Source organism: Bubalus bubalis, chromosome 6 (assembly GCF_019923935.1).
Source record: "Bubalus bubalis isolate 160015118507 breed Murrah chromosome 6, NDDB_SH_1, whole genome shotgun sequence".
In the NCBI taxonomy this organism is placed as follows: domain Eukaryota; kingdom Metazoa; phylum Chordata; class Mammalia; order Artiodactyla; family Bovidae; genus Bubalus; species Bubalus bubalis.
In genome coordinates, this window is record NC_059162.1 from 120299653 (window position 1) to 120326876 (window position 27224).

At 52.5% G+C, this 27224-nt stretch overlaps 2 long non-coding RNA genes across 2 annotated transcripts; one reads left to right on the forward strand and one right to left on the reverse strand.

The window, feature by feature from the left end:
- Positions 1-4567: 4567 nt before the first annotated feature.
- Positions 4568-6959, reverse strand: LOC123333940. Its single transcript, XR_006551531.2, has 2 exons — positions 6702-6959; positions 4568-5032 (listed from the first exon to the last, which is right to left on the reverse strand). It is a non-coding gene; the product is annotated as an uncharacterized LOC123333940 (long non-coding RNA).
- A 17792-nt stretch (positions 6960-24751) lies between these two features.
- LOC123333941 lies at positions 24752-26806 on the forward strand. The gene is made up of 3 exons (XR_006551532.2): positions 24752-25823; positions 25911-26164; positions 26308-26806. It is a non-coding gene; the product is annotated as an uncharacterized LOC123333941 (long non-coding RNA).
- Positions 26807-27224: the final 418 nt, after the last annotated feature.

Sequence of the window (27224 nt, forward strand, 5' to 3'; positions counted from 1 at the left end):
TCAGGGAAAGAACTAAACAAGGTAAGGATCAGCCGTCTACCTAGTAAGGAGCTCACGGCTACGCTCACAAAGATGCTCATGGACGCAGAAGAAGGATAAACACAGTGAGGATTTCAACAGAGAGATGATGTAAAGAGGAACCAAACCGAACTGAAGAAAACAGTTGCTGAAAAAACCACCAACACGAGAAGGAATCAACCAATTAGATCGTTCCAACAGCAGAGGAAGGGGTCTGTGATCTGGAAGACGGAGTGGTGAAATCATCGGAGCTGAACAGAAAAAGGAAAAAAAGAGTATAAAATGAGGCTAGTTTAAGAGACTTCTATAACAACATCACATACAGTGGTCCCAGAATGAGAAAAGAGGGGAAAAGGAGCAGAAAACTTCTTTGAAGAAATAGTTGCTGAAAACTTCCCTGACTTGGGGAAGGAAAAGGACAGCCAGGTCTGGGAAGCACAGAGAGCCCTAAACAAGGACAACTTAAAGAGGCTGGCATCAGCATATTATAATTAAAGTGGCCAAACTGAAGATAAAGATAGAGTCTTAAAAGCAGAAAGAGAAAACCAGCCAGTTACCTACAAGGAAATGCCCATAAGACCATTAGCTGACCTTTCAGCAGAAACTTAGCCAGAAAGAAGTGATGCTATATATACTAAGTGATGAAAGGGAACCTACAACCAAGACTACTCAAACCGGCAAGGCCATCGCTCAGATTTGAAGGGCAGAGAAAAAGCTTTACAGATGAACAAAAGCCAAAAGAGTTCAGCACCACTAAACTGGCCTTACAAGAAATGTTAAAGGGACTTCTCCATAAAAACTGAAAGAAAAAAAAAATCTCACTGGTAAAGGCAAACATCGAGTAAAAGTAATGGAACAGCAACTTATAAATCTAGTAGGAAGTTTAAAGACAAAAGCGTTAACATCATCTATGTCCATCATAAGTGGTTATGGTGTAAAATGAGATGTCAGCAAGCTAAACGTGTGGGGGGTAATAACATTAGGGTGGTTAGAATGCATTTGAACTTGAGGTCATCAAATTAAGTAGTCACGTATTTCTATAGGTTGTTATGTATGAACCTCATGATAACCACACATCAGAAGCCTGTAACAGACACACAAAGAAGAGAAAGGAATTCAAACATGACATTAAACAGTCATGAGGTCACAAGGGAAGGAAGCAAAAGAAGCAGCAGCAAAAAGAACTGCAAAAGCTATCGGAAAACAACTAACAAAATGGCAATAAGCACATACCTATCAATAGTCACTTTAAATGTTAATGAACTAAATGCTCCAGACATAGAGTGGCTGAATGGATGGAAAAATAAGACCCACGTATGCCGCCTGCCAGATGCTCACTTGCGCTATAAAGACACACACAGACTAAAGGTGAGGGGATGGGGAAAGGTATTGCGTGCAGATGGAAATGAAAGGAAATCTATTATATCAGACAAAATAGACCTTAAAACAAAAACTGCAACAAGACATGGAGAAGGCAATGGCACCCCACTCCAGTACTCTTGCCTGGAAAATCCCATGGATGGAGGAGCCTGGTAGGCTGCAGTCCATGGGGTCGCTATGAGTCGGACACGACTGAGCGACTTCACTTTCACTTTTCACTTTCATGCATTGGAGAAGGAAATGGCAACCCACTCCAGTGTTCTTGCCTGGAGAATCCCAGGGATGGGGGAGCCTGGTGGGCTGCCGTCTATAGGGTCCCACAGAGTCGGACACAACGGAAGTGACTTAGCAGCAGCAGCAGCAGCAACAAGACATAAAAAAAGTATATTACATGATGAAGGGGCCAATCCAGTAAGAAGTTATAACAATTGTAAATATGTTTGCATCCAACATGCTGCTGCTGCTGCTAAGTCACTTCAGTCGTGTCCGACTCTGTGCACCAATAAAATGGATAGCTTAGAAGAAATGGGTAAATTCATAGTGTTAATAACATACAGTCTCCCAAGACTGAATCAGGAAGAATTAGATCAGGCTGATTACTGGTAATGAAATGGAATCAGCAGCGATAACAAACCAACCAACCACAAAAACTGCTGACAAACGAAAGTCCAGGGCCAGATGGCTTTACAGATAAATTCTACAAAACATTAAAGAAGAGTTGACACCTGTATGTCTCAAACTAGTCCAGACGATTAAAGAGGCAGGAATGCTTCTTAATTCATGATATGATGAGGTCAGCCTCACCCTGATACTAAACAGACCCCACACAAAAGAAATGGGTCAATATCCCTTCTGCAAATGGTGAGGACCCCGAGGAGAGCATGGCCCACGGCCAGCCTGCCCGCCACCACCCTGGGGCCTCAGTCTCTCTCCTGATCGCAGCCCAGCTGCACACACGAGCATGGCCCTGGGCCTCTGCAGCAGAGACTCCCGCATGTTCACATCCAAGGGAAGCAGAGCCCCGGCCTGCCTGGATGCAGGGCCACTTCATCAGCCTGGCCTTTTCCTCTCGCTGGCCTGCTGACCGGAGTCCGGAGGGAGTGGGCTTGGTGGAGGAACCGCTCCCCGTGGAGGCTGGCCTAGGCTCCAGCAGGCTGCAGGAAGAGGAGGCCACCTTCCATTGTGAGGACCCTTGGTCTCTGGGCGTGGGCACGCCCAATGTGCAGCTGCCCGAGCCCTGCGCTGCCCTGGGAACGCCGGCTGTCCTGGGGCTCAGGGAGCAAACAAGGGGGCTGTTTCCCCTCCCGGGACAGCCCTCCACTCTTGAAGTTTAACGTGTGAGCCTTTGCCCAGCCCCCCTCAAAGATGCATCACCCAGCTGGGGGGCTCCAGAAGGTTCTGGAACCAGGCCCAGGCAGCCAAGGACAGGGACCAGAAGCATCTTCCAAGTGCTTCTTGTGATGTCACAGGGGTATTGCTGCCGCTGTGACCTCCAGCTTGGGAGGCAGAAGCGAGGCCAGCCTGTGAGGGCCGTAGAGGTGGGATCTGAGGGGGCAGGCGGGTGAACACTTTGTGGGGGCCCTGTAGACCAAAGAGGCTTAGAGATGCAGCAGTTTGTCTCCAAGGGCCGAGTCCTCCAGAGTCAGGGCAGCCAGTGATTAAATGGCAAAAGCTTGGGCTGACGACATGGGAGGGCATGGGGGTGCTGAGTGCGTGGGGGCATCCACTCCACGGAGGGCCTGTCCTCCGGGAGGACCGGGCTGGGCGCTGGGCTCATTCAGACCCGGGGGGAACCTGGCACTTTAAAGGGAGCTCGGCTGCTCCTCTCTCTGGGGCTTCCCAGAGACACAGGTTCTCAGAGCTCTCACCCCAGGGAAGCCCAGCTCAGCAGGGCAGCTCTCCAAGTCCTCACAGAGCAGGAACGCAAGCAGATGGACAGACAGACAGAGAGAAGAGGCCACCAGAAAGCAGCAGATGGTGGACACAGACCCACCGCAGTCGGCCCTGGGGTGGGAAGCAGGGATAGGGAGGCCGGGGACTGGGTCTCCGGAATTCTGAGTGGGAAAGGCTGCGGACGGAGCCTAGACCCCCAGAAGACGCACATGTGACCTGGCTCCCATGCGTGCCCACGGCGGGCTCACCCGCATCACCCGGGGCTTACTCTGCGGTCCTCCCCGGCTGCTCAGGCTGCTCCTGCGGACGGGCGTCCTGCCGTGTCCCCAGCGCCCGGGCTGAGTCTGCCCCTCCCCTTTATACCGGCTCGGTGACCCGGGGCCTGGCGCTCGCTCAGCACTGGGAAAGACGAGCTGCCTTCCGTCCGGTGGCCCCTGGAGGCGCGATGGGCCCCGAGGGCAGTGGGGAGTGCGCCCGCGCTGGCTCCTGCAGGGATCGAGTCAGCACCACTTTCTCCCCCGGTGGCCTGCTCCTGGGACCCCTGGAGGCTGAGCTTTAAAAGAAACAGCTGTCATCAGACCCCCTTTATCCTAAGACGTGTGAGCGAAGGTCTCCAAACAGTACAGGATTAACTCTTAGTAAAGCAGCCAAGCGTAAGTAGCATTTTTCTTTTTTTAAACACTTTTATATTGGAATATAGTTGATTTATAGTTGTGATAGTTATTTGTAGTTTCTGCTGTATAGCAAAGTGATTCAGTAATACACATACATATATCCATTCTTTCTCAGATTTTTTTCCCATGTAGGTTAGATCAGAATATTGAGTAGAGTTCCCTGTGCTCTATGGTAGGTTGTGTCTAACAGAGTGTATCTGCTAATCCACAATTTCTCCCTCCCCCCAGCTCTCCCCTTTGATAAACATAAGTTTGTTTTCTATGTCTGTGAATCTGTTGCTGTTTTGTAAATAAATTCATTTGGATCATTTTAAAAGATTCCACATATAAGTGATACCATATTTATCTTTCTCTATTTGACTTCCTTCATTTAAGATGATAATCTCTAGGTCCATCGATGTTGCTGCGAATGGCATTATTTCATTCTCTTTGGATCCACCTTCTAGAGTAATGAAAATAAAAACAAAAACAAATAAATGGGACCAATTATACTTAAAAGCTTCTGCACAGCAAAGGAGACCATAAACAGAATGAAACAGCAGGATGGAAGAAAGTATTTGCAAATGATGCGACTGAAAAGAGATTAGTCTCCAAAGCACATGGCAGCTCAGGCAAGTGCAACATCAAAAACCCAAACAACCCACAAAAAATGGGCGGAGAACCTGGATGGACACTTCTCCAAAGCCAGGGTCTGGGGGGAGCGGCGGCGGCAGAGGAGGGCCCCCAGACCTGTATATGTTTTCTGTTTTTAAATGACCTTGTTTGAAGGTACAAAATGGCTGAAGTCAGCCGTGTCATGTGGTTTGAATTAATGTAACACAGGGAGCTTTTCCAGGTGGTGGTGGAAGCGTCGCGGACATGCAGAGCAGTGTCTGCATCCTGGGCAAGCAGACATCTCCTCCTCCTCATTTTCCACCCGAAACTGGCCGTCCTCTGACGGGTGTGTCTGCCTGCTCTGAAGGGTGCAGGTTGTTCTTCAGAGATCTCCGCCACTGCGTTTCCGAAGCCTGCTGTTCGACAGTCAGTATTAGCCATGGAAGGAGCCTCCATGGAAGGGGAGGCTTCCTCTGTTAAGCAAGGTTGCAAAGAGAGATGCGATACTAAGTGCCAGTTTTCCTACAGATTCCCCGTGGTGCCTTTGAAAATCTGAAGCAAGAACCATCTAATCCAGGGTGGGAGGGAGCCCTGGACACAGGACTTGCTGGCAAGGGTGAGACGTGTGCACTCTGGAGCGGCTTCACCCTGTGTTCCTGAGGGTCACTGTGACCCCACACGTTCGTAGCTGAGTCACAGGAGCCTCACCTGTGGACGTCATGGTTGCCAGCCACTGGGGTACAGTGCAGACTCTTGCACAAAGGAAGCTGGAGTGTTCTGCATGGTCCTTTGGCGTCCGGACCCTCGGCCCGTGTCTGAATGCCCCAGAGGCAGAAATTCCCCCACAGCGCATTCCCCGACAGCAGGAATGTGGCAGGAAACCCGTCTTGGGGATGGACAGGGTTCCAAGTCCCCTTCTGTCTACCCCTCTCCAAAACCTGGAGTGGAAAAATCCCATCCCTTCTTAAAAAAGTGGAATTCAAAAAACAAATCCTTACCTGCTGCTTAAATTCTCTGGGTGATTGCTTTTTTTCTGCTTGTAATTCCAAGCTAGACCCCAAATATTTCTTTGTAAGATGAGATCATTTCAACCTGCACGTGCTGATAAGACCTGTCTGCTCCTGGCCAGGATGACAAGGGATTCGTGGTGGAGCAGGGACTTGGCCATGTCCTAAAACACGTCTGTCCTAAGGCCACATCTTCACCTGAGTTTTCTAACAAGACTCAGTACCGGTCACTAAGGCTCTGCTTCCTCCTGGGTCCTGGCAGCCACGGCCCACCCCTGAGCCAGCAGCTCACCCTAAACCTCCACGCATGCTGCCTTGGCGATGGTGGGGGCAGGGTGCTCACTGTCTTAGTTGTGAAGTGTCCTGGTGCAAGTGTATCAAAAGCTAACAAGCTGGACACTTTAAACGTGGGCTACTTATATGAACAGTATCCCAAGAAATCTGTTAGAAAACAACAGAAAACGTCCATGGGAGCGGATCCAAGAGGTAAGTGGATGAATGGAAGCCTGAGGCCAGTATCGATGGGCAAGGCGGGGGCTTCTGAGTTCATAGGAAAGAGAGAGAGAGACAGAGGAACAGAAAGAGAGAGAGGCAGACAGACAGACAGATGGCTCATGCACAGGGACTTTCACACACTCTAATGACCAAACCCAGTTCCCGTGGAAAATGAACGAGATCACTGTCTTTATTCTTATTATTTCACTTTCAAAGTCTACTGGTTTTGTAATTTTCCATTCCACTTCATTAAAAGGCGTTATGTGATAAAAGGCTGGGAAACTCCAACTCCCCAGCCTGAATCAAACTTGAGGCAGGACTGTGTTCAGACGGGAGTCCTTTCTCTAAGCTGGCCACAACCCACACTTATGAGAGGGCGGGCAGGCGTGGGGCGCTCTAGGTTTGTGGGTCCACTGCGGGTGCCCAGGGCCTGGGTTCGGCTTCTCCAGAGATGGCTGGACTACAACAACCCTCTCCCGAGCCAGCCTCCCTGAGTAGCCACTGTCCATGCTGGAGCAAGGACCCCAACGGTCTGACCCTGGGGCAGGGACCTCAGCATCTCAGCCTGGCCTACAAGCCAAAGGCGAAGGGAGGGCCTGGGTCACAGACTGAGGGGAGAGGGGCTGGGGGCAGAGCTTACCTGCTGAGCGTCCCCGGGCAGGGGAGCCAGGTCTCCACTCGCCTGGGTTGCTATTTGAGGATGAGCAGAGCCCAGACGACAGGGTACCACTGCTCCAGGTCCCTGGAGAGGGCCTGCCCCTGCCTCAGCTTGCTGGATGCTGGTGATGTCCAGCAAGCGTCCTGATGGCTGGGGGTAACTGGGGTGACTTACGGTGGCAAACTGGGGAGGCAGGTGCTTTCCTGCCAACTCACAGGTCTCATCAGTGAAAGGAAGGAAGCCAGGAACCACTTCACCATGGATCTGCATTTCACCTGTTAAAGCAGGTGAGCCAACTGCTTAAACTGCATGGTCTCCCCAGGAGCCGGTTAACTGGGTGGGGCGGGGGCGCACACCTGGGGTGGGGCGGGGGTGGGGCGGGGGTGCACACCTGGGGTGGGGGTGGGGTGGGGGTGCACACCTGGGGTGGGGGTGGGGCGGGGGCGCACACCTGGGTGGGGCGGGGGTGGGGCGGGGGCGCACACCTGGACTTGTTTATCACCAGCCACTCGGAGCTGCACTAGTTTTGTTTTTCAGGTGAAATTTCATTTTTTAAAATGTGCTTTATTGAAGTATAGTTGATTTACAATGTTGTATTAATTTCTGCTGCACAGCAGTGACTCAGTTATATACATAAACATTCTTTTTCGTATTGTTTTCCATTATGGTTTAATCACAGGATGTTGAATGTCATTCCCTATGCTATACAGTAGGACCTTGTTGCCAACTCATTCATTCATTCATTCATATAATTGCATCTACTAATTCCAAACTCCCACTCCGTCCCTCCGCACCACCACCCATGGGCAACCGCTAGTCTATTCTTTATGTCCAACATTCCGTTTCTGTTTCATAGACCAGTTCATTTGTGTCATATTTTAGATTCCACACGTATCAGTTCAGTTCAGTTCAGTCGCTCAGTCGTGTCCGACTCTTTGCAACACCATGGACTACAGCACACCAGGCCTCCCTGTCCATCAGCAACTCCTGGAGCCTGCTCAGACTCATGTCCATTGAGTTGATGATGGCATCCAACCATCTCATCCTCTCTCATCCCCTTCTCTTCCTGTCCTCAGTCTTTCCCAGCATCAGGGTCTTTTCCAATGAGTCAGTTCTTTGCATCAGTTAGCCAAAATATTGGAGTTTCAGCTTCAGCATCAGTCCTTCCAATGAATATTCAGGACTGATCTCCTTTAGGATGGACTGGTTGGATCTTCTTGCAGTCCAAGGGACTCTCAAGAGTCTTCTCCAACACCACAGCTCAAAAGCATCAGTTCTTCAATGCTCAGCCTTCTTTATGGTCCAGCCCTTACATCCATACGTGACTACAGGAAAAACCGTAGATTTGATTATATGGACCTTTGTTGGAAAGTAATGTCTCTACTTTTCAATATGCTGTCTAGGTTTGTCATAGCTTTTCTTCCAAGGAGCAAGGGTCTTTTAATTCATGGCTGCAGTCACCATCTTCAGTGATTTCGGAGCCCAAGAAAATAAAGTCTCCCACTGTTTCCATTGCTTCCCCATCTATTTGCCATGAAGTGATGGGACCAGATGCCATGATCTTAGCTTTTTTGAATGTTGAGTTTTAAGCCAGTGTTTTCACTGTCCTCTTTCACTTTCATCAAGAGGCTCTTTAGTTCCTCTTCACTTTCTGCCACAAGGGTGGTGTCATCTTCATATCTGAGGTTATATATATTTCTCCCAGCAGGCTTGATTCCAGCTTGGGCTTCATGAAGCCTGGCATTTCGCGTGATGTATTCTCCATATAAGTTAAATAAGCAGCGTGGCGATACGCAGCCTTGACATCCATGTCCTGGCTGCCGTAAACAGTCCTGCAGCGAGCATTGGGGTGCGTGTGTCTTTCTGAATCATGGTTTTGTCTGGGTATACGCCTGGGAGTGGAATTGCTGGGTCATATGGCAGCTCTGCTTTTAGTTTTTTGAGGAACCTCCATACTGTTTCCATAGTGACCACACCAGTTTAGAAGCTGCGTTAGCTAAGTGACAGAATGTTACCCTCTCTCCCTGATTTGTGTTCAGTGGTCCTGAAAACAGACACAGACACACGTGTACCTTTGAAGGGGGCCCTCGTCACAGGCTTTCGGGACTAGAAGGGCTTGTAGGACCAGAGCGCCCTCACTCACCAAGGTTTTCACGAGCCTCCTTACAGTGTGGTTCTGATTTGGGCCTGAGGGTTTGCATTTCTGAGGCTCTGGGGGTGCTGCTGCTGGGGGTGCTGCTGCTGGGGTCACAGTTTGAGGATGGAGACTAATTGACTCCCCCACGCTGGTACGGGCTTTCACAAAGGAGGAGCACTCGTGGGCAAGGGGCTCTCGTGAGGAATTGTGGGCTCCTGGGTTCACCCGGGCAGAGGTGGACAGGCAGGGCAGCCCATCCTGTGGGGCTGAAGTCAGTCCAGTCCCTTCCTTCTGTAGTAGAATCACCTGCCTGGGCGGTAGGGGTTGGCCACCATCCAGCCCCCTGCCCCAGTGGCCTCTGTGACAAGGGCCCTCTCCCACTTTTCAAGCTTAGGGTCCTGCCAGCAAAATTGTCATCATGCCTGAACCTGAGTCCATGGTCCAGATGTCTGTGGCCCCCAGATTCCTGTGTTGGAATCCTTACCCCAAGGGCAACAGTGTCAGGAGGAGGGGCCTCCAGGAGGAGGTGGGGTCTTGGGTGGAGCCTCATATTGGGTTCAGTGAGAAGGCAATGGCACCCCACTCCAGTACTCTTGCCTGGAAAATCCTATGGACGGAGGAGCCTGGAGGGCTACAGTCCATGGGGTCGCTGAGGGTCGGACACGACTGAGCGACTTCACTTTCACTTTTCACTTTCATGCATTGGAGAAGGAAATGGCAACCCACTCCAGTGTTCTTGCCTGGAGAATCCCAGGGATGGGGGAGCCTGGTGGGCTGCCATCTCTGGGGTCGCACAGAGTTAAACACGACTGAAGCGACTTAGCAGCAGTAGCAGCAGCAGCCCCATAGCAGAGACCCCTCCCAGGGAGCTCCCTCCCTCCCTTATGTGAGGAACCAATGGAAGTTGACGGTCCTCAGCCAGGAGGTGGGCTGGCACTTTGATCTTGGACTTGGTCTGTGGTGCTTTCATTACTGCAGCTCCCAAGGACCAGGGCCCTGAGTGGCACATGGGCAGTCTCTGCAAATGGAGAGGATCAGCAGGCTCATTATCATGTTGCTACACTGAGCACTGGGCTCCAAAATCACCACAGATGGTGACTGCGGCCGTGAAATTAAGACTCTTACTCTTTGGAAGAAAAGTTATGATCAACCTAGATAGCATATTAAAAAGCAGGGAAATTACTTTGCCAACAAAGGTCCATCTAGTCATGGCTATGGTTTTCCCAGTAGTCATTTATGGATGTGAGGTTTAGACTATAAAGAAAGCTGAGCACTGAAGAATGGATGCTTTTGAACTGTGGTGTTGGAGAAGACTCTTGAGAGTCCCTTGGACTGCAAGGATATCCAACCAGTCCATCCTAAAGGAGATCATCCTGAATATTCATTGGAAGGACTGATGCTGAAGCTCCAATACTTTAGCCACCTGATGTGAAGACCTGACTCATTGGAAAAGACCCTGATGCTGGGAAAGATTGAAGGCGGGAGGAGAAGGGGACGACAGAGGATGAGATGGTTGGATGGCATCACCGACTCAATGGACATGAGTTTGGGTAAACTCTGAGAGTTGGTGATGGACAGGGAGGCCTGGCGTGCTGCAGTCCGTGGGGTCACAAAGAGTCAGACACGACTGAGTGACTGAACTGCACTGAACACCGAGTATAGACAAACTAGATGGGAACAGACGCTCCCATCGCCTCCTTTCTGCTGAACGACGGAAACCAGTGCTGATCAGATCCTCAAAATCAACCCATTTCAAACTAATAGCCCTACTTTAAAGGCATGGATGATGTTCTGCTGAAACTAAATTCTGATGTTGAGTTTAATCACCAGTGTGTCTGGCTTCTTTATGTCTTATTGTGTCTGCCTGGATATTATGATTTCAGATACACAAATCATCATTCAAGTCTCTCATTATCATCAGTGCTATTTACCATTTTTAATAGCTTGTTCATTTTATCAGTGGATACATCCTACTCGTGGGGCAGTCAGCCGAGTGATGCACCCCGGATTCTGGGCTGAAGGGTGAAGACATCCGCTCCAAGGAAACTTTGCTCTCCTGTTTACTGCTCTGAGACCCATAACGCTGGTTCCTTCCTGACCCACCTGTTTTATCAGTTCTCAACCGGGTGTGTTTATGGGGAATGCTGCTACTCCAGGCTAGAAGGCCCCTTCTCAGGCCGTCCTGGAGTGAGCAAGGCGGGGTGAGAGCTGGGAGGACTGCCCAGGTGCTGGGTGCTGCTGTTTGGCACCGGGTTGGGGATGTATCACCAAGGTCAGGAAGCTAAGCAGGAAGTGGGGGCACTCATCCAGGTGGACGTCCAGCCCCCATCTCCTCAGATGAACTTGTCAATGACAGCAAAGCTCCTGCCTGAGTGCCACTGTGCTCTGCTCCACGTGTTCACTAGATGCACATCAGTCAGCTACTGCTGTGTAACAACCACTCCCCACTTCCCACAGGCTTGCAGACGGGGCCACCTCCCAACTTCCTTCCCCACTTCCTCCACCTGGACCCCTGAGCCCGCAGCTCGTGTCGCCCCAAGCAGCTCAGTACCCCCATTTGCTCCTTTTCAGTCTCTTCTCCTTTGAGTTTCCTTTGAGGCTGAGCTGTATTGGGACCAGACTAATCTGGTTTGTGGGAGTGTTTTCTGCTGTGATTTCCAAGAGCGGTTTTGGCTCTGAGCCCCAGGCCTCTGCCCTGCTGGGGTGGCTGAAGCAAATTTAAGGTTTAATTTTATCAGGTTTGTGATGTGGGGACTGGAACAGGTGGGCTTTCAGAGCTTGTCACATGCATTTCTAGGGGATCTGGATTTTGTCCAAAAAGAGATTGAAGATTCAACCAGCTGATCATGGGTGTTACCCTGAGATCTGGTTCTGGGTGTTTAGCTCTGCCCCCCGCAGGACTCACACACATAAGACACGCATCTCCCTTCCAGAATGTCCCTCCTGATGAGAGAAAAGGAGACTCGTGAGTGTCTCGTGACGTGGGGGGCAGCCTCCCACGTCACAGGCTTTGCTGGGTGAACCCCCAGGCGATAGCAGTGCTCTCCCAGGCATGCAGCCAGCTGCGTTCTTCCTGGCCTGGGATGACCCTGTGGATGGCAGACATCTCTGGGTGTGGACCTCAGAGATGGAGGAGGGTGAGTCCCTTTTCATCATAAACTTTTGGTCACAAAATTGCTTAAACAGGCATGCGTGTTACTTTCCTGAGATAAAAATTACCTAAGAAGTGGGAATTCTAGAACAAAATCCCACACTTTGGAATATGCTGCAAATGTCTTGGAAGACACCGTGAAATGTGACCTTGGCAGGTGACCTGTGTTTCCTCCTTCCACTCTGGTCTCTCTTTCCCCGTCACTCTTCTTCATCCTGTCTCGCTGAGGAGGAAAAATCTATCATTTGCCCCTTTGTGTCCCCACGTGACAGAGCACGTCCTCCCATGCCGTTCCAAGCTCTTAGACACGCTAAGACCCACATGGTGTTTGATGAGTTCCCGCTTCAGAATTCACCTGGCGTTGTTGGGTGTTTGGGTGATTTCAGTCTTCTGCCCCTCGTTGTTGCCCTGCAAGGGTGTGTCCTCAACTCTCCTCTTGCCTCCCGGCTATTTTAGTTTTTGGTAGAGTCCTTCAGATGGACTTGGTCTTGTGGGGATGAGGATGTTTTGGGGCCAGACGCCTCAGGAGAGACCCCAGCAGACACCACCAGGGGAGGAGAGCTGGGGTCTTGGTGCAGCCATGGCAGGAATAAGGCTGAAACCAAGCAGCTGAGAGGAGAGAATCGGGAACTTTGGGGTAAATTGTTGAGATTTTGGTTGCCGTCTTCCATCCACCAGATGATTTAAACAATAGAGTAAATGAACACATGGCTTGCCTCATTTAGAGGGACGGGGAGATGGGAAGGAGGCTGGGTTTTGGTTCTGAACCCACGTGGGTCTGGTTGTTGGCCCTTGTGCTGAACTCAGGGCTCATAGTTAACAATCAGTGTGTCCTGTTCTGATCGGGCGCCACCCTTTCAATCTGGAAAAGGCAGGGCCCATGGCCCCGTGTGAGGGGTATCCCTGGATGTGATGTCCCCACTTCGAGTGCCCGGCCAGCATCCTGGTCCCACCCTGGCCCAGACCCCTCTGCTTCTTATGAGCACACAGCCTGTTCACCGCTAAGTCCTTCACAGCCTGGCCACCACTGCAAACGGCTGCCACCTGTCAGCTCCCCTCTTTTATCACTGGGCAGCTCGTGCCTGTCCTTGGGTGCCCAGCAAGCTGCCCATGAACGTGCACTTGTCAAAGGTTGGTGCAGCCTTTAGTGGTGGGGATGGGCTGACAGGTTAGTTACAGGAGCACAGATTCAAATGCGGGGCCAGGCTCAAGACAGTTGTTTCCTTTGGACCAGAAGGGCTGGCCCCGTTCCTCAGGGGAGACCAGTGTCCTTTACTGTTGCAGCGTCTTCTGATCTGAGGGGACTTGGACCCTCTGCTGCCTCGTGGGGGCTGGAGAGGACCAGCAGGAGGCTGGGTCTGGGGTCTGTCTGCCCTGTGTCCCCCTGGGAGGGGGGTGGGGTCAGTCCCTGCTCGGGTGCCACTGGCTGATGAGCCTCAGTGCCTGGTTTTACTTTAAAGGAACATGAAAAAGTCAGAGGCTGACACTGCCCCCCACTCTCTTGTGTAAGTGGGGTTCACGCTCGCCATTGTTTTTGCTTGGGGGGAGACACAGGCGGCTGGGAGCTGAGCCGCTGGTGTCCAGTCGTGGGCAAGCACAGCCATTAGTGCCAGCTGACGCCTGACCCGGCCGGCCTGACCACCTGAATTGGCCAGCACGTCCCACGAGCCCTTCAAGTGCACGAAGACCCCCCAGACTGCCGCCTGCGTTGGCTGCGTTCGGACTTAGGGAAAGAGTGAAGGGATTTTAGGCCTTGCACTTCCTTCCAAGATGGAGTAAAAGCAACCAGTTCACTCTCACACTGAACACAACCACAAATAAGGGAAAAGTGTGAAACTGGTTTTATACGCTGGGCCCCAAGTAGTGAAGGGCAGTGGCCTCTGGGAGATGGAGAAAAATGATGTGAGACCTACAGCTGGCACAGCTCTTCTCTTTGCTCCCCAAGAGACTGCAGGCCCTGGAGGAGGGGGTACTAATGCTCACCTGGGGGAGCCGAGATGCTCAGACACCTGCAGACGGTTCCTCTGGAGACTCTAGTGGAATGCTGACTGACATGTGCAGGTGAGGAAAGAGGTGTCAGAAGGATGAGTGCAAACAACTCTGAGACTCACCTGGCCTGAGCATGTTTCCTACTGTCACTGGCCAGGATCATACTGGATAAAGAATCAGCAGCGTATGAGAAACTATAAATGAAGACATGAGCTGGTGAAAAGTAAAACATGGGGAAAGATACACTGGGCTGACACTAACCAAACAAAACCTGGACTTGCTCTGTTGACATCAGACTCCACAGTAGAGACCATGACAGTCACTGAATACTCACCTATCAACAGCAGAAAACTCATTTCCAAGTGCACATGTGACGTTTACAAAGACAGATTCTCTCTTGATTCATAAAACAAGTCTAAATAAGTAGAAAAAAGATCAAATCACACAAAGTATGTTCCATGACCATGATGGAACTAAATTAGAAATCAATATCACAAACTTATTGGAAAAATTCCAAAATTACTTGGAGACCAATAACACATTTATAACAACATGTGGGTCCAAGGAAAAACCATAAGGAAAATTAGAAAGTATTTAGAGCTAAACAAAATGGGAAATCAACACATCAAAGTCTGTGGAATGCCACTAATTCAGTACTTAGTGGGATTTACAGCACTAAACACCAGTTTGGAACTAAGGAAACTCTCAAATCAATGACCTTGGCTTCCACCTTAGAAAAAGAAAAAAGCATATTAAATACAAAGTAAGCAGAAAAAAGAAATAACAAAGACCTATGGGGAAAATCAATGAAGTAGAAAATAGAAAACAATAGAGAAAAATTAATGAAAATCAGGTTCTTTGAGATCAATGCAGTTGATAAATACTTTGTCAACAAAGGTCCATCTAGTCAAGGCTATGGCTTTTCCAGTAGTCAGGTATGGATGTGAGAGTTGGTCCATAAAGAAAGCTGAGCACTGAAGAATTGATGCTTTTGAACTGTGGTGTTGGAGAAGACTCTTGAGAGTCCCTTGGACTGCAAGGAGATCCAACCAGTCCATCCTAAAGGAAATAAGTCCTGAATATTCATTAGAAGGACTGATGCTGAAGCTGAAGCTCCAATACTTTGGCCACCTGATACAAAGAGCTGACGCATTTGAAAAGACCCTGATGCTGGGAAAGATTGAAGGCAGGAGGAGAAGGGGACGACTGAGGATGAAATGGTTGGATGGCATCACCGGCTCAATGGACATGAGTTTGAGCAAACTCTGGGAGTTGGTGATGGACAAGGATGCAGTCCATGGGGTTGCAAAGAGTCGGACACGACTGGGCGACTGAACCGAACTTAACTGAAAGAGGAAAGAGGAAAGAGTATCAGAGAGACTGACATCACCACAGATGCTATAGATGGGAAAGAAACGTTACGATCAACGGAGATTCTACAGCTTGGACGAAACGGGCAAAATCCTTGAACGACACAAACACGGACGAGGTGTCTTGTTCACGTGTAACCCTCCTTGATGGCTTGGCGGATTGATTTTATTTTCTGTAGAGTGAGTGTGTGGTTGTGACCGTGTGATTTCATGTGAGTGTGAGGCGAGAGCAGGGCAGCACCCCCCCCTCCCCCGCCCAGGCTGTGATTCAGACCCAGTGCCCCCCCTGCTTGCTCAGCTCTAAGCTGAGAGTTGGTTTATCTCAGACTTGGTCCCTGGAATATTCTAGTGTACTGACCTGGGTTTGGGGCCATGTAGATTCTCCTCATGTGCAAAGTGGCTTCCCTGGGACTGAGGTGAGCTGGGATATTTTTGCTTTTGTTTGTGTTTAAGCAAAAGTACAAGTGCATCTGATGCTGGGAAAGATTGAAGGTAGGAGGAGAAGGGGACGACAGAGGATGAGCTGGTTGGATGGCATCACCAACTCAATGGATATGCTTTTGAGTAAAGTCTAGGAGATGGTGAAGAACAGGGGAGCCTGGCATGCTGCAGTCCCTGGAGTCACCAAGAGCTGGACATGACTGAGTGACTTGGCATGCACGCACACACAAGTGAACACACTTAGCTTCTGTCCAGGTCCTGACTCCCAGCAGAAGCTGACGAGCCCTGGCAGGAGGGCGAGGGGACTGGAAAAGGGGCCCCTTCTGTGAGTGGAGTGTCAGGCAGCAGCCCAGGTGCCCCGGGTGAGTCCTCCCCCACCTCCTGCCCCTCTAGGGAGCACTGTGGGAGCTGAGACCTGGTTGCCTGGAGGCCACGGGCATCTGGTGTGTGTGTGTGTTTAGTTGCTTAGTCGTGTCCGACTCTTTGCCATCCTTTGGACTGTAGCCCACCAGGCTCCTCTGTTCATGGGATTCTCAGGCAAGAACACTGGAGTGGACTGCTGTGTGCTCCTCTACTGGGCACCTGGACTTGCCTCCAGCCCGGCTATGCAGGAGGGGAAAGCATGGCACTCGTGGGCTCAGGGAAGGGACCCGGGCCCAGCTGTTCCCGCCCACTGTCTGGTCACAGACCACGGGGTGGCTGTGGGCTGGGCATACCCTGTTTCTGCCGGGATGGCAGCTAGGCCAGGCCCTGGCTCCCAAGATGCTGATCTTGCACCATGCAGTGCTCATCCATGCCACCCTGTCATGGGTGCCATGACTGCGTGTGGACAGACAGCAGGCGTTCAGTGACATCTTGTCGCTGGCCTCACAGTCTCGGCTCCGATCTGCTGCCTGCACTGAGGCCCCGTGCTGGGGTGACAGCAGAGACCCCGTGTCTGCAAGGTGTGAGGGGCCCATCACCCTCTCCCAGCTGCCCGCCTGGCTTTTCAACCTACGTAGCAGGTGTGCCATCTGTGGTGCTTCCTGGGAGTCGTTTTCCTTCAGAAGCTCACCTTGGGCTCCCGGCCCCCCGGGCCCCCCCAGACCCCTGGCCCTGCAGTCCCCCACCCCTGCGGCCCCCCCAGACCACATCCCCCCACCCCTTGGCCCGGCCTTCTCCTGGGAAATGGCTCTCTGATCTCAGTTCCCAATTCTCGGGCAGTGTCAGATCTCCCACTGAGGGCTGGTTGGGAGGGGGCTTTGGCCCCCGCCCCCCACTCCCTGGCTTTGTGCGGTGACCCTGGGTGGGGGAGGAAACTGCATCCTTACAGAAATGGTGCACGGTGGGCTCCGGGGACGGGGCTGCCCGCAGGCCCGGGTGGGCTGTCACCACACTCCTGGCTCTGGGCGCCTGGCTAGGACCTGCACTTCTGGGCCAGGGGCCAGATCAGCACCTGCCCCACTCGGCCTCCCTACGCACCCTGGTCTGATGTTTCCCATTCAGTTCAGCAGGGCAGGTGGGCGGGAGTGGTCTGTCGTCTCCTCTCAGCTGCTCCTGGGCCAACACCATGGCCTCCATGTTGGGGCCAGAGCACTGGGGCCAGGGAGAGGGTCTGGGGGGCCCCTGACCCTTTCGGATGCCCTGCGGCCATGGGCGGAGTATGCTGGGAGCCCTCAGAGACCGTCTAGCCCCACCTTTCCTGGACCCTGAGCCGAGTGAGGCCCCGGGTCCCTGGGCTTTGATGTCCAGAACGGAGGTCTCTCAGAAAACCCCATGCTTTGGAGGTGGGGGCCCATTGGCGGTGGACCAGACATCCTACTCAGGAGCACAGTGGCCCGTGGAAGCAGTGGTGACCAGGCGTCCCCCTCAGGAGCACGTGGCCCCCCCAGCATCAGGGGTGACCAGGCGTCCCCCTCAGGAGCACGTGGCCCCCCAGCAGCAGGGGTGACCAGGCGTCCCTCTCTGGAGCACGGTGGCCCCCCGGCAGCAGGGGTGACCAGGCGTCCCCCTTGGGAGTACGGTGGCCCCCTGATAGCAGCAGCCACGTTAGGCTCTCAGCCTGGGGCCCTGGCAGCCTCTCCTCTGGCGGGTCCCCCATGAGGGCCGTGCCTTGACCAGGCCAGCTGGCTTCATCTGGGAATGTCTGGAGTCACGCGCAGGCCACTCTGTGACTCAGGACAGCCACATTTGCCCCCGGTGGGGGACAGGGTGGCACAGGCTGCCCAGCCTGAGGAGCTGCTGACTCCAGAGTGGGTTTGAGGTGGGCGCATCCCACAGCCTCTGACTCCAGCAGGTGGATGGTACCGGCCGCTGTGGGACATTCAGCCTCCACCCCCCAAGTGGATGGTCAGCCCCATGTCTGCACCTGGGCATGGGGTAGGACCCTGGCCGCCGTGTGAGACGCTGTGATTAGCTAGCTTTTTCTCACCCAGTGCCTGGTTTAATAGCAGAAGCAAAAATTTTGGTTGAAGCTCAGAGTGAGGCAGAGAAATTCATCTTGAAGTCACGCTGCAGAAAGCCACCCACACCGAGGGACGTTTGGAGGAAAACACGGCTCATGGAAACATTCCCAAGCGAGTGCTGAAACCACAGTACTTCAAAACTGCGTTCATGTTATTTTTAGAGTTTGTGCTGACAACCGTTATAAGTGAGCAGAGAGGGAGCCACAGACCTTAACAGAAGGCTGTTCAGTTTAGGTTTTCATTCCTTTTCTGCTCAAAAGAACACCATGAACTGAAGGAGTAACATGTTACTTGTCCCTGGAATGCTGTAATTTTTCTTGTGGTGTCGGAAGCTATTTTGGTTAATGAGATTCCCAGCTTGTCTCCAAGGAGAGGTGACTCCTCCAGGGCCTCCCGTGAGAGTGGTGCCTGCCGCCCAGCCCCCGCGCCCAGAATCTGCAGACTTCCCACGTGGCTCCTCAGGGACACGAGCTTGTTCCCTCCAGTGCAGCTGAGTGCTGCGTGTGCAGTGTCTGGATCTCCAAACTGGATGCATATTTCTTTGGAGAGGAGCTGGTTCCTTCAGGGGCTCTGGGCCTGAAATGAGAACCAGGTCTGTGGCCCTCGGCCCCAATGTGGCTACAGACTCTCAAGTGGGATGAGAAAAACAGCCCCACATCAGACTCAGAGGCCGAGGGACGCTCTCTGGAGGGGCTCTCAGCCCCCCGGCCACGTTCCTGGTCTAGAAGGTGGGGGGCTCCCTTGGTCTCAGGTTATTGTGTCAGATCATGAAGTCAAGGCAATCAGGAAGCCCAAGGGGTCCCCAGCCCAGTGGCTCCTCCAGGTTCTGCCTTCAGGGCACCAGAGCAAGGCTGAGGCAGGTGCCTTGGCGGATTAGATCCCCTGGCTCTTGATTGAACTGTGAGTGTGTGTGTCTGTGCGTGAGCGTGGTTGTGTTTATGCTACTATTAGACTCAGAGCAAAAATCCAAATTGAGGGAAAACAATGGGAAATTTCTAAAGTGCACCTGGGTCCTTCCCTCGCCCCACAGATGCCTCCACGGGCTGACGGCCCAGACGGCCAGGTGCTGGGGCACAGAGCTGCAGCCGCTTGCCGAGGGGGCAGCCCTTGAGGGCTGACCTGGTCCGGCCCCTGGGAGCCTGAGAAGAGGAGAGCCCATCTGGACCCTCAGGGCCCATATCACCCGTGTGGCTGGCTCACTGGGCTGGGAGGCGGGGGGCCTGGGCGGTATGGACTGGCGCTGGTGCGGGCTCCGGGAGCTGCGTGTGTGCGTGTGCACGTGATGTGAGCATGCCCCCTGCGTCCTTCGGCCTCGTTCCTGCCACCTGCACCCGGGGTCTGGTGTTGCTGCCCCCAGACTGTTCAGACCCCGAATGTGCACCCAGGGATGGGGAGGTGCGTCCCCCCTCCCACGGAGGCTGGCAGCTCCCTCTTCATGGTGTATGGACGGGGCCGGTAGTCAGAAGGACAGCTGAGTTGAGAGAGCAGTTTTGCTGCAAGTTCTCAACTTGTTTAGAACCAGGAAATGACGACTTAGGGGAAACCAGGTATCGCGGTTCCCGAGCCTCATGTGAGAGTGAAGCGTTTCATCACACACAGCACAACACCCACCCCCATGTGTACATGTGTGTGTGAGACAGCACAGGCGGTCCTTCCAGGTCCTCGCCTGTGTACATGTGTGAGACAACACGGCTAGTCCCTCCCGGTCCTCGGCTGTGTGCATGTGTGTGTGAGACAACACGGGTGGTCCCTCCAAGTCCTCGCCTGTGTACATGTGTGAGACAACATGGCTGGTCCCTCCCGGTCCTCACCTGTGTACATGTGTGTGTGAGACAGCACAGGCGGTCCTTCCAGGTCCTCGCCTGTGTGCATGTGTGTGTGAGACAACACGGGCGGTCCCTCTCAGTCCTTGCCTGTGTACATGTGTGTGTGAGACAGCACGGGCAGTTGCTCCCGGTCCTCGGCTGTGTACATGTGTGTGTGAGACAGCATGGGCGGTCCCTCCTGGTCCTCGGCAATGTGTACATGTGTGAGACAACACGGGTGGTCCTTCCAGGTCCTCGCCTGTGTACATGTGTGTGTGAGACAACACGGCTGGTCCCTCCTGGTCCTCAGCTGTGTACATGTGTGTGTGAGACAGCACAGGCGGTCCTTCCAGGTCCTCCTGGGGCTGCAGCTTCTGGGCGAGGCTGGGGGATGTGGTGGAAGGTGTCGTGCAGACAGTTTAACCCCAGCTCCACGTGGTCCACCTCAGCCCTGGGATGAGAGGGGTGGCCGTCCTGGGAGGGAGGCTCTCTAACAGCCTTGGACTCTGATTACAGGCCCCCCAGGGGCTTTGACTGCCCCCAGCAGCCCCACTCAGCCCCCTGGGATCCCGCCCGTGGGTCTCCTGTGTGTGGTATGGTCTGAATAGCTGCAGTCCACGCTTCCAGTTTCAAAAGAAAGAAAAAATCTCAGTCATTGTCACATCTGCGTGAGGTGTCTGACTTTCTGAATAATCCACTGGATCAAACGAGAAATCACAGGAAAATTGGAAAACAAAGTGAAGTGAATAGAAATGAAATGCAACATTTCAACAAGTACAGGATGGAGTTAAAGTAGTTTTAGAGGGAAATTTCTGTACCACATTCTTATGTTTGAAAAGAGAAAAATCAGAATCAATGACGCAATTTCAACCAGAAGAGGCTGGAAAAATTGAGTACATTTATCTTGAACTGAGTAGAAGGAAGAAAATGATAAAGCCAATATATTGATTATATTTAGAAAACAAGTAAATGGTAAAATCAGAAATAGACAAAGAATTAAAAAAATCAATGGTCACAAATGCTGGTTGTTTGAAAAAGTCACACGAGTCTCTGCACTTGCAGTGGAATAACCAAGGCAGAGCTTGTTGATTTTATCCCAGTTGCGAACTTCCTGCCTTCTTGTGGCTTCTTTGTCTTTGGCTGTGGGGTATCTTTTTTGGTGGGTTTCAGTGATTTTTGTCAATGGCTGTTCAGCAGGTAATTTTTTTGCTGCTTTCACGGAGGCAGTGAGCTCACATCCTTCTGTATCACCGTCTTGGCTCCATTCTCCCAAACTTGCTGTGAGGAGGGGGCCCTGGGGGACTGCGGTGTCTCTGAAGGGCACGATGGAATCTGGACTCAGCTGCCGCTGCAGGAAGGCTCTCCTGCTGCCACAGACAGACGTGAGGGTTCTCTGCAATTACTCTGTCCTGAAGGACCTGCATGTCCTTGGCTTGATTCACCTTCCTCAGATGATAGGAGCTTGTTGTCAGCACAAAGGCCACCTTCAGAATCTTCCCCTCCCTCAGGTGCTGCCCCAAGGCCCCTCCCATGGGTGCTGCCCTCATCCACCCATCCTTCCATCCTTTGATTCACCTTCCTCAGATGATAGGAGCTTGTTGTCAGCACAAAGGCCACCTTCAGAATCTTCCCCTCCCTCAGGTGCTGCCCCAAGGCCCCTCCCATGGGTGCTGCCCTCATCCACCCATCCTTCCATCCTTCCTTCCATCCATCTGTCTCTCCATCCATCCTTCCATCCATCTCTCCACCCATCCATCCACCCATCTATCCTTCCACCTATCTGTCCATCCATCCATCCATCCTTCCTTCCATCCATCCATCCATCATCCCATTTGTGGATCCATCCATCTCTCTATCTAGCAATTATGATTATTTACATGCCCTTTTTGGTCATAAGTGACTGTCTTTCTCGGTTAAGTGCTGGGTGATAAGAATGGATGATTGATCTAACACGCTTACTATGGGTAACTCCCCTCAAAGAGCATATTGAAAACTTCTTAAAAACAAAACCACCTCAGCAGTTTGGCCAAAGATAATAGACAAATGTGCTGATTTTGGGGGAAATTAGACCCCCTGCCGAGGGCCAGTGCCAGCACGGAGTACTGCACAGATGAGGTGGAAACTACGATTAGAGTGGAAAACACCTCGTCCTGGAGGAGGCTGCAGCTTCTCGCCTCACCCTTGCATTTCTTTTTTTTTTCTTTTTAATTTTCCAAGGTGACTTGTATTTTTACTCTAGGGAGTACAGACCACTATGGAAAGTATTGACAAATGCACTGCATTAAAATTAAGCACTTGTGTTCATACCCTGCCCCCATCAAAAAGAACTAAAGAAGGTATTCAAAGCAGCATCACACGTAAAAAGAAATGCGCAGTGTGACGAGTCTCAGCACCTCACAGCAGGCTTGAGCCTGGGAGGCGGCTCTGCTGTTGTTCCGTCACTAAGTCGTGTCGGACTCTGTGGCCCCATGACCGCAGCACACACGCAGGCTCCTCTGTCCTTCACTGTCTCCTGGACTTTGCTCAGGTTTGTGTCCACTCAGTCTCACCACTGCATTTCTATGCAGTTCTGGCGAGTTAGTGCCCAGGCCGGCCCCTGCCCTGGGACCAGTCCCATCCATGCGGTGGACTTGCAGCTGAGCCTCCACGCGTGCCGAGGCTACGTTCATCTCTGTTCAAAGCCCAGCCCTCAAGGGTGGTGCCTCTCGGTGAGGAAGGGGGCCTCTGTGTGGCTGGAGGTGGTCCTTTCAAGAAAGCTTTCATCAGTGTGATAAACAGCAGCGGAAGGCTGCCTTTTACACACACTCCTGTTCTCAGAACGTGTCCTTGGCTTTTCCATCTTATTAGTCATGAATGAAAACACACTACAGTCTAGGATGAACAAAGTGAAGCTACAGAAACGAAAAGTAAAAGAATTAAGAAAACCAAGGTCAAAGGCAGTCTGGAATTTCCAAGCGTATATATATTCTCTCTTTTCTATTGGTTGCTGCAGGAAACTGTGAAGCACATAAAAGTCCACAGGAAGTTGGGAAGGTGTCTCATCACCTGCCCAGCGGCAGCGCTGGTGCTTTGTCAGAAGCTGCCATAGACACACACACGTGTGAGGGGTCACAGTGCAATATGCGCCTAGCGGGAGGCCAGCCTGGACTGAGCTGACCCCACAGCAGGAGGATCCCGGGACTGCCCCAGGAAACGTGGTCCTGATGCTGGGAGCTTCTGGTAACCTCCGGCTGGGACCCCTGCACCCCAGCTGTTCAGGCGACTCTCCAGTGATGACATCCAAAGATAAATGAAGGGTCCAGGTGTCCACATCATCAGTCTGAACCTCCCTCCCAGGGTGGCCGTTCCCCAGGAGGCTGCTGTCGCCTGTGCCCGTCCGGACCCGCCCACGCCCTTCTTGGCCCGGGGCCCGGCCCGGCTGGGGAGGGTGTCCTGTGGTCTCTGTGGCTCGTCTCCCCAGCGCGTCCCCCCAGTCTCTCTGTTGCCGATGGTTTGTCGTCAGGCTTGGCGGGTTTCACGTGGTCGGGTGCTTCCACCTTTCCCTGAGTGCCCACTGAGTCTGACCACAGCTGGAGGAGCCCTTCTCCTCCCAGGAGCAACCACGGCTCCTTGCCTTTTCTTCTGGAAAATTATGCCACGGGCACACTGGCTGCTTTACTCTGTGGTCTGAGGGTGGCCATGGTCTGATTTTGCTTCAACGGCCGGCCAGGCTTCTCATTGGCATTTCTCCAAAACCTCTTGCTCTTCTTGCACGAGTTCAAGCGCCACTTTGTTCTTTACTCGGCTGTGAGGAAGGGATTAACTTTCCCTGATTAGCTGTTACACAATTCTCATTTTTTTTAGGACAAGTTCCAAATTTCCATCTGGTGTACTTTCTTTTTTCTGGAAGAGTGTCTTTCACCTTTTTTTTTTGTAATGAGAATCTGCTGGTGATGATTTTTTTGGCCTGAGAAGTTACTATTTCATTTGATTAAAAAAAAATAAAAAACTATTTCTGTCATCTTGGCTGCACTCGGCGTTCATGGTGGGCTTCTTGTTGCGGTGGCCTCTCTTGTTTTGGAACACGACCCTCAGGCGTGTGAGCTGCGGTAGCTGTGCCCCCAGGCTCGAGAGCCCAGGCTCAGTAGCTGCGGGCACGGGCGTCACTGCTCCGTGGATCTTCCAGGACCAGGGATGAAGCCCTGTGTCCCCGCCCTGGCAGGTGAATTCTTAACTGCTGGACCACCAGGGAAGTCCTCATCTTATTGTCGATGGGCAGATTGGCAGCCGTTTTCTCTCTATGCTGTAAACATCTGGCTTCTTTCCCGGAACCTCGGGCCACGTCTGTCTGTGGTGGGCCCTGATCTCCACCTCCTCGCAGGTTCTGTGGGGAAGCCTCTGGGCTGTGAGGCTCAGGGGCTTTGTGGGCTTGTCTCCTTTCCGAGGTGTCGCACACCTGTCCTGGGGCCGCTCAGCGCTGGGAAGCACTTCCCCTCATGGTTTGTTTGGTTTTATGATTGTCTGTAGTGAGAGACTAAGTCTCACTCTTGTTAAGGCATCTTAGCTAAAAATGGAAGTTCCTATTCACTTTTTGAACATCTTTTAAAATTTATAATGAGAAAAAATAAGCCGGCAGTGTATAGAGCGCTTAGTCTGTGAAGTTAAACAAGAGTTTCACCTTCTTAATGTGGAAATTAGTGGTGTTTTACTCACGGAGCATCACGATGCTTTTGTTCTTACACAATCTCCTGGATGGAATCAGGTGTGCAAGCACAAACACTCAGGCTGGGATTGTGTGCTTCCTTATTGGTTCATGTGTCCTAAGAACGTGCTCTTGGCAGATAAATGTTTCCTTGCATAGAAACAGAAACAGCAAAACATTAGCACGAGGTCGAACAAGCCCTTCTTCTCAAAGGCCACAGACACAGCTAGATTCTGAAGATGACTGACACAGGAGAACAGGTTAGCGCCTTGGCTCTGGACACGCGGAGAGCTGTCCACCTTGGGGGTGGCGGCTGCAGCCCCTTCTTCAGGAACAGAGAGGTGATATTTCATAACCGAATCGCGGGTAAAGACGCCAAAGCTGAATGGCCAGTGAAACCCTGCGGGGTTGCTTGCTCCGTGTGAGCAACGGATCTCCCTGACTTGTGAACCGGATGCATCAGCTTGTCGCGTGTGCGGGCCGACACGCTGTTCCCCACGGTCCCAGCCTGCTTCCCGCCTGGGTGCCCTAGCTGAAGCAGGGCTGCTTGCTTTTTCTCGGTTGTTCCCCATGGTTTTCTGGGTGACGTGAACTTGGTCGCAGGGCCTGGGCCCCCGTCAGATGGACATGGGCTGGTTTCCTGTCTTGTGCTGCTCTTGTCCCCCTGCAGCCAGGGGCAGAGACAGACCACGTGCTCCCGGACGTGGCCCTTAAACAGTCAGACCTGCCTGTTGACAGGAAGTTAGCATGTCATGGTAGCATGTTAACATGTCATGCCACGTCAACCTAGCACAAACACGGGACCACGTCCTAAAAACTCTTATCAAAGAGGAAGGCGTCATGAATCACAATTCTGGAAAGCTATTTTGGTTGACATTGGGCTGGTATTACTCATTACTTGTGGGCGGATATCAGAGACGCAAAAATCCCATCTTCCCCTGAGGGCTGTACTACTTTCCATCCCGTGGTGGGAATGTCTCAGCTACAAATACGTGCGTGCTAAGTCGCTCAGTCGTGTCTGGCTCTGTGTGACCCCGTGGACTGTAGCCCCCAGACTCCTCTGTCCATGGGATTCTCCAGGCAAGGGTACTGCAGTGGGCTGCATGCCCTCCTCCAGGGGTCTTCCTGACCCAGGGGTCAAGCCTGCATCTCTTACGTCTCTTGCATTTGCAGGTGGGTTCTCTACCACCAGCGCCACCTGGAACCTGTGAAGCTTCAGCACAGGCACACGGCGCGGTGAGCCCAAGGTGACGAAAGGGTTTGGAAGAGAAGAGACTTCCAGGAGTTTCCGAGATGAAGGTAGCTTTCTGTTTCCGGAGGGACACGGACTCTGCTCAAAGGTCTGACCTCGCGGCATCAGAGCATTCAAGGAGGAGAAATGCTCTTTGGGGCAGCGATGGACACTGTCTGCCTTCACCGTGTCCTCAGTAAGAGCTGCTGATTTCCCTCCTTGGGGTCTGATGCTACCATAACTGTTCCTTAGTTTGTCTTCCACAGAACTGCTAAATTGTTTTCTTCAAGAGTCCTCGATAATTTGTCTCACAATCGTTAAAACTTGCATTTCCCACAGCAAATATGAGAAGCAGAGGACAGAGAGAGGCTGGTGGCGCCCGTGTAAGTCAGCCACTGAACCTGGGCCCCTCACAAGCTTGCCACCTGCCCGGAACTTGGGGCTGAATTACGAGCACCTGTGACTGAGCTGACCCGTCACCTGCTGCTGTTCTGCAGTGCCCACTCCTAGTTTGTGAGCTCAAAGCAAGGACGCGATAAAGACGACCTGCTGTCACTGCTTTGTCCCCCTTTGGGAATTTCTAACACAAGCTTCCCTGGTGGTTCAGAGGGTAAAGCATTTGCCTGCAATGCAGGAGACCTGGGTTTGATCCCTGGGTCTGGAAGATGCTCTGGAGAAGGAAATGGCAACCCACTCCAGTATGCTGGCCTGGAGAATCCCATGGACTATATAGTCCGCAGGTTTGCAAAGAGTTGGACACGACTGAGTGACTTCACTTTCTTTTCTTTTTCTATCTAACACACGTTCATTTCAGGTCTCGGACTTTTGTGCCACTGCGCCCTCATTTTTTTGAAAAAAGATCTCTCTGTCTACTCTCTCTGGCTTGCCTTGTCATTTTGGAAAGCTGGCTGTTTCCATCACTCCCTGTTTGTTACTTTGGTTCAGGGGGTGGATCAGGACGGTCAGCAAGCGGCGGCAACAGGGCATCTGATTCTTGGCCCTGTGGGCTGGGCGGCCGCAGGCTGGGCAGCCATGGGCTGGGCGGCCGCAGGCTGGGCTGCCGTGGGCTGGGGTGGCTGCAGGCTGGGCAGCCGTGGGCTGGGCGGCCGTGGGCTGGGGTGGCCGTGGGCTGGGGCGGCCGTGGGCTGGGGTGGCCGCAGGCTGGGGTGGCCGCAGGCTGGGCAGCCATGGGCTGAGTAGCCACAGGCTGGGCGGCCGTGGGCTGGGGTGGCCACAGGCTGGGCGGCCATGGGCTG